This window comes from Sorex araneus, chromosome 2 (genome assembly GCF_027595985.1).
Source record: "Sorex araneus isolate mSorAra2 chromosome 2, mSorAra2.pri, whole genome shotgun sequence".
Classification (NCBI taxonomy): domain Eukaryota; kingdom Metazoa; phylum Chordata; class Mammalia; order Eulipotyphla; family Soricidae; genus Sorex; species Sorex araneus.
Window position 1 is genome coordinate 32282252 of NC_073303.1, and position 6908 is coordinate 32289159.

At 52.8% G+C, this 6908-nt stretch overlaps 1 pseudogene; it reads right to left on the bottom strand.

The window, feature by feature from the left end:
- Window positions 1-310: 310 nt before the first annotated feature.
- LOC129402101 (patr class I histocompatibility antigen, A-108 alpha chain-like) lies at window positions 311-3366 on the bottom strand (annotated as a pseudogene).
- Window positions 3367-6908: the final 3542 nt, after the last annotated feature.

The following is a 6908-nucleotide window of genomic DNA, read 5'->3' on the forward strand; positions in this document are numbered from 1 at the left end:
CCCTGGACCTGCCAGGAGTAACCCCTGAGTGCAGAACCAGGATTGCGCCCCCCTCCCCCAAAGCAACAAAGGAGTTAGAGGTGCATCAAAGCCCACAATGACTGAGACAAAGACAGACTGGGCACACCTCTGTCCCCTCCCTTTCCCTCACAGCCTCTCCGGTCACATGTGGGACAGACTCAAATCAAAACAGAAAACACATGGAAGGTCTCACGATTTTTATTCTTTCCTTTTCAGATTTCAGGGATTTCCATTATTAACCCTCAACCCCACAAAACAGGAATTAGAAAAATGCAAATCAGATGCTGATTTCAGGAAGGGAGAAACATTATTCAGGAAAACAAGAAGCTAACACAGATGGAGACGGCTGAGTCCTGTCCTGCTGGCACAGCCCAGAGCATTAGGGAAGAGAACGCAGCTCAGTGGCGAGGGCTTGGTGGGCAGGGTTGGACCAGTCTCCCCCATCACAGTATGTGACAGGACACAGACACACTCAGGTCCCAGGGCAAAAGGAGAATCAGCAGTTCTTGAGTCACAACACTGGGATGTGAGAAACCCAGCGGGGCAGCGGCCTCACACTGTGAGAGAAAAGAATGAAGAGACCCAGGTGAGTGACAGAAGTGGTGACATCCTGAGCAAGCTCCCAGCATCCCTCTCAAAGAACCCCCAAACCCAGTCCTGTCCCCTCTGCCCAATCCTGCCACTCCAGCCTCCAGAGTCTCACCTCTAGGTTTCGAGAGAGACCCATCACCCTGGGAACTGTCGCTGTCTGGGGAGCAACAAACAGGCCAAGGTCAGAGCCCCAGGGGGTGCCCACACTTACTTGCAGCCTGAGTGTACTGTCCTCCTTTCCCACCTGCGGGAAGGAAACAGCCCAGGGAAAGTCAGGGAGAGCACTGGGTCTTGAGCCCACAGTGCAACTCTCTAGGCCTGGATCCCTGGAAGTGTTAGAGCTCTGAAGACTGAGGGCAAGATGAAGAAACACACAGGAAGGAGATGCTCCTGGACTGACCAGCCTCTCCTGGCAGTCTGTGCTCACAGGGACAGTCCCTGTGACCTGGGACCCTGGGAACCAGGTTCATCCCCAGCTTATGGAGGTGAAAGTGTCTTTCCTGAGCAACCCTGAGAGCGGCACACACAAGGGAGTGTGAGCAACAGCACAGGGGCGGGTTGTTCTTTGGTAGTGAAGCAGGAGAGCTAATATTGGGGAGGGACCCCCAAAGTGGGACAAGACTCAAGACTTGCCCTGTTGGACAGATTCCCCCCAACCCACCCCCATCTTACCTGAGCGCTTCCTCCTGCTGATCACAGCTGCCACCACAGCTCCAGTGACCACAGCCCCGAGGAGAGCCAGGCCGACAATGACGCCCACAGTGAGGATGGTGGGCTGAGAAGGGGACTCTGGGAAGAAAGGAAGGAGAGGGTCTAACCCCCAGCCCGAGCCTGACTCTCCACAGTTCCCCAGAGGGGCCAACCTTGACTCCCTGAGAACAGGCTCTGTGCCCCGTCCCCCTCCTCACCCCATCTCAGGGTGACAGGCTCCGGCAGCCCCTGGTGCTGCACACGGCACGTGTATCTCTGCTCCTCTCCAGAAGGCACCAGCACAGCCGCCCACTTCTGGAAGGTTCCATCCCCTGAAGGCCTGGTCTCCACCAGCTCTGTGTCCTGGGTCAGGTCCTCCCCATCACGCTGCCAGGTCAGGGTGATGTCGGCAGGGTAGAAGCCCAGGGCCCAGCACCTCAGGGTGACCTCCTGGTCAGAGAACGGGTGGTGGGTGATGTGGCTTCTGGGGGCTTCTGAGGAGGAAAAATGAGAAAATTCACACTTTGGGTCACTTCCACAATGAGGTTGAACAGGACAATTGGTTTGAAATAGGAGGTAAGAATCCAGACACCACCTTGGCTGGAGAAACTGGATAAAATCCTAATTCCTTGGAAAGTTCTAGAACAGGGTTTGGGAAGGAGGTTAGGGTCTGTCAGGAGACACTGACTGTCCTGCCCTGGGTGGAGGGTGAGTGACTGAGAGAAGCAGGAGTCAGAGCTGAGATCTGACAGTTCACAAATGGCTGCCAGGTCCCAGGGAACCCACATTCCTTATTGCAGAAAAGGTCGCCCGAGTAACTTCAAGGTCCTGTGGACACAGGGTGGCCTGAGGGGAGGGCGGGTTTCTGTGGTACCGAACATGGAAACCAGGTGTGTTTGTCCCTCTCTTGACTGAAGAAGGGGCGCTGTTCGGACACTGAACCCCATTATGACCCCCCTTGTGGGGAGTCACCCCTCCCAGGGGAGGTCAGGGGTCCTCACCACCCGGGCCCTGCTACCTGCGCGCAGCAGCGTGTCCTTCCCGTTCTCCAGGGATTCAAGGAGTCCACGCACGCACTCCCCCTCCAGGTAGTTCCTGTGGCGCTCAGCCTCACCCCCCTGCTCCCACTTGCGCTGGGTTCTCCAAGCCTGCGTGCCCGCCGCCGCCGTCCAGGAGCGCAGGTCCTCGTTCAGGGCGACGTAGTCGGCGCCATCATAGGAGAAATTGTTCGTACCCGCGCAGGAGGCGCCCGTCGGACCCCACGTCGCAGCCGTACATCCTCTGGAGGGTGTGAGAGTCTGACCCGCCCGCGCAGATTAACCCCGAACCCGAAAACGAAACTGGGGCCCGGTCCCCGCGGCGGCTCCCTGTCAAGGGTCCAGGGCCGGTCCCTCAGCCTCGGGGACTCTCGGACCCGCCTCGGGGCGACCCGGCCCGTCCCCGTGTTGGCTCATCCCTGCCCGGCCGCGCTCACCCGCCTCGCTCTGGTTGTAGTAGCCGCGCGCGGTGTTCAGGCTCACTCGGAAAGTCTGTGCGGAGCTCTTGAAGCTCCGCGTCTCCCGCTCCCAGTACTCGGGTCCCTCCTGCTCCACCCACGGCGCCCGCGGCTCGGCCCTCGGACTCGCCGAGTCGCTGTCGAAGCGCAGGAACTGCGTGTCGTCCACGTAGCCGACAGCGATGAATCGGGGCTCCCCGCCGGGCCGGGACATGATGGTGTAGAAATACCGCAGGGAGTGGAGGCCTGGGGGAGGGGAAGGGTTGAGACCCGGCCCGACCCGCCCCCCGCGCGCCCCGGGGCCAGGGTGATGGAAAGGGAGGGGGCTCGGGAGACGGGAAGGGGGGAGGGACCGAGAAGGGGAGACTTCTGGGCTAGGGGGAATTAGGGGTTGGGGGGCACAAGGAGGAACATTTGGGGCATCCGGGCAGGGAACCGGAGAAACTCCTTCTTACCCCTTACCCCTACAACGAACTCCCCTCCCGACCCCGCATTCACCCGCCCGGGTCTAGGTTAGGGCCAGGCCCCCCCCCCCAGAGCAGCAGCAGGAGGGGTCGCGGCTCCCACATACTGAAAGAAGCAGGCGGGTTCTGACTCCCTCGCGAGTGCCTCAGTTTATAACTGGGAGCGTCGCAGACGCTGATTGGTGGATATAGACAGCGATGCCCAATGGCAGTGGACACTGGGGACGCGTCAGGAGTATTCGGGCAGAAGGCGCTGACACAGGTTGAGGGGGGAGAAGTGAAACTCTGGGGAGACCAGGAATCCCCAGGCCTGATCTCCCGCCCCCAACACCACCCTGGGGACACTGGGAGCCACACCTGGGACCTGGGACTTCGCTCTCTCACCTGCTCCCTCACCTGATTGATTTTTCATGGGTTTCATTTCAGTATATGCTACCGTCTTACAAGCTCGTGAGGAGCCCAGAGATGCTTCTGTGGGTTCAGGTTATGCCTGTCAGTGTTTGCCCGTGTGAGGAATCTGAATTAAAGACCCTTTATTGTTGGTGGTGACGAGTTTTTGTTTTTGTTTTTGTTTTTTGCTTTTGGCCACACCAAGCAAAGCTCAGTAGTAACTCGTGGCTCTTGTGCTCAGGGATCACTCTTGGCAGGTTCAAGGGACCATATGTGGTGCCATGGATCAAAGCCCTGTTGGCCACATGCAAGGCAAGCAACTTACCTTCTGTAATATCTCTCCTGCAGAGTTAAAGCCAGAAAATGACTTCAACTGGGATAATATCAACAACAGATTAATGTTAACAGGAAGTCTTTTGGGGGAGGGCAAGGGGTCACACCAGTGATGCTCACTGTCTCTGTACTCAGGAATTACTCCTGGGAGCACCCAGAGGAACATATGGGATGCAGGCAATAGAACCTATTTCTGGCAAGGTGCAAGGCAAACTCCTTACCTGTTATACTATCTCACCAGCCCTAGAAAGTCTCTTGAAGAAAAACCATATTGGATTTTTGCTAGGGTCCAGCCTCAGCTGCGCAGGCCTGATCCATGGAGCCATGAGGACTAAGAAAAAGGCAGAAATGGGAGAGAAAAGCATGCAGTGAGGGGCTCACAGCCTGTGGACTGAGCCCTGACTCTTCTCTGTGAATCATATTTATTACTTAGAACCCATAATCATCAGGACAACATTCTTTGTGCAAATACCAAGAATTGTATATAATATATTTATATATAATATAAAGATAGACTTTTACACATCAAAGGGCCTTAGTTCATGGGTAAAAACATCTTTGTAATGGGCTTTCCCAAAGGGAGATTCTTTCAGGAGTGGAAGTAGAGATAGAGCAGATACAGAACCTCCCCTACAACTTCTTCCCTTGCCAGGGCTATATTGCACCTGTAGTGCAAGTATTCTGGGTTAAAAGGTTCCATAAAGGTTCCCATAGAGTTCCCGTAAAGAATCCAGTGGTCCCACAAGTACCTCTTGTCCATCTCCTTTATTTACCTAGTCCCCAACAGTTTTTTTTTCAACATAGAAATGGCCCAGTTCTTCGTGTAACCTTGAGAAAAACGCAAAGCTGCTAAATCTTCCATGTAGACCAGTCAGGGCTGGGCTCGGGGCCTCCTCAGAATGGGGTTGGGCAGATTCCCTGAACACCCCAGCCACCGCCCCCCCTGCCCAGGGGCCAACAGTGCCCACCCACACCCAAAGTTTCAGGCATAGAAATGGCCCAGCTCCACACCTGAACCTCATCAAGCCGCCAAGCCACCAAATGCTTCCAGCTTCTGGGGCGACACCACATTCCATAGTAGTTTGAGTCATCCGACCCCAGCCCAGTAGGAAAACAGCAGATTTCATAAAAACTTGTGTAGGATATTGCAAACCACAGTGTCCAAAATGAAAGAGAGAGAGAAGTAAAGCACGTGCTATAGAGGTAGGAAGTGTGTTTGGGGAGTGGGGGGCGATGGGAGGGAACCTGGGGACACTAGTGCTGGAAATGTACACTGATGCAAGGATGGTTCGGGAATACTGTATGACTGAAATCCAGTCATGAACAGCTTTGTAAGGGTCTATCTCACAGTGATTCAATAAAATCATTAAATAAATTGTTGTGTCTCAACCCACCAAGCTCAGTGAGCAAAAATAGTAACACAGAATGCTCAGAGGCACAAAACACCCAGTAAACACTCAGACACTCAGCTTTAGTGACACCATTGTGAGATAGAAGAATGACCACATATTGATTTCTATTGATCTATTGCCTGATACTTTTTTCCCTGTAAAAAGCAATATAAAGTAAATTATTTTGTGCCTCCTAGGGGGTCCCTAGGCCTGTGGCTGGGGAGGAAATGCCAGCGAGTGCAACCAAAATAATGAGTAGGGCAGCCAAGAGTGCTGACACCACAGTTGACATGTGCAACCTCAGAGCCAGAGCATGTGTGCAACCTCAGAAAGCCAGTCCTCCTGTGCAAACTCAGGGACCCAGGCCACCTGTGCAACCTCAGAGACCAATCCACCTAGGCGACCTCAGAGAGCTAGAACTTAAGTGTCACCTTGCTCATCCCAGCAAGAGCTGCCCCTACAAGGAAATTATTTAATGCTGGAATATTTTTTTTTCTAGCATGTGTTGTAACAAGCATGTGTTGAACTAAATTTCTCTGTGCCTGTTTACGGGGCAGGCTGAGGGGCTGGGTGGGAAACTGGGGACTTTGGTGAAGGGAAGGTCACACTGGTGGTTGAATTGGCTTTGGAACATGGACTTCCTGAAACAACTGTATAACATACGACTTAGTAAATCATGGCGCTTGCAGAAAGTCTCCCCTCAAAAAGAGTGCTTCAGGGGTTTACAGGTTCTGAGCACCACAGGTGTGGCACTGGAGACCCTGCATCTCACTCAGAGGCCTTCTGAGCACTGTTTGGAAGTCCCCATCCCCAAATAAGAAGGGAAAATGACAAAATTAATTCAGAACATATATGGTGTTGTGTAAAAGTGAATTCTTTACACTATGTATTCAAAGTGTCTTCTCTGTCTCATCAGAAGCTAGCTGAATTTTCATACTTTTGCCTGCCTTTAACCTGTTGTTTAAGTAACGTATATAGAAATAATAAGCTTTATCCAAATATGTAGCGCTGAGATTTTTAACAATTGTGTCAGTTAATTATGAGCAGTAATTATGAAGTAAAACTCATTGTTTCAAGAAATGGGGATACATGAATATTGGGAACTAAAACCTTATAGATGTATTAGGATTCTGAAATCACATTTCAATATTCATTTGGTAAAAATAAAACATCAATTTTTTAGGTGAGATATGGACTCAAATCTGGTGTGTTAATGAGGATCATAGAGGGATCCAGGTTCCCATGGGTGAACCCTGGGCTCCCTTTGGGCACCCAGTATGGAGACATGAGACAGCAGGTGGGAGAGGACATGGGACTGACAGTGGGATAACGGCACCAGTAACGTCTCTCATTGTGAGATTTATTGTTTCTGTTTTTAGCATATTCAATATACCACGGGTAGCTTGTCAGGCTCTGCCGTGAAGGTGAGATACTCTCGGTAGCTTGCCGGGCTCTCTGAGAAGAGTGGAGGAGTCGAAAAAGGGTTGGCCGCATGAAAGTCAAACGTCCTACCTCTGTGCTATCGCTCCAGTC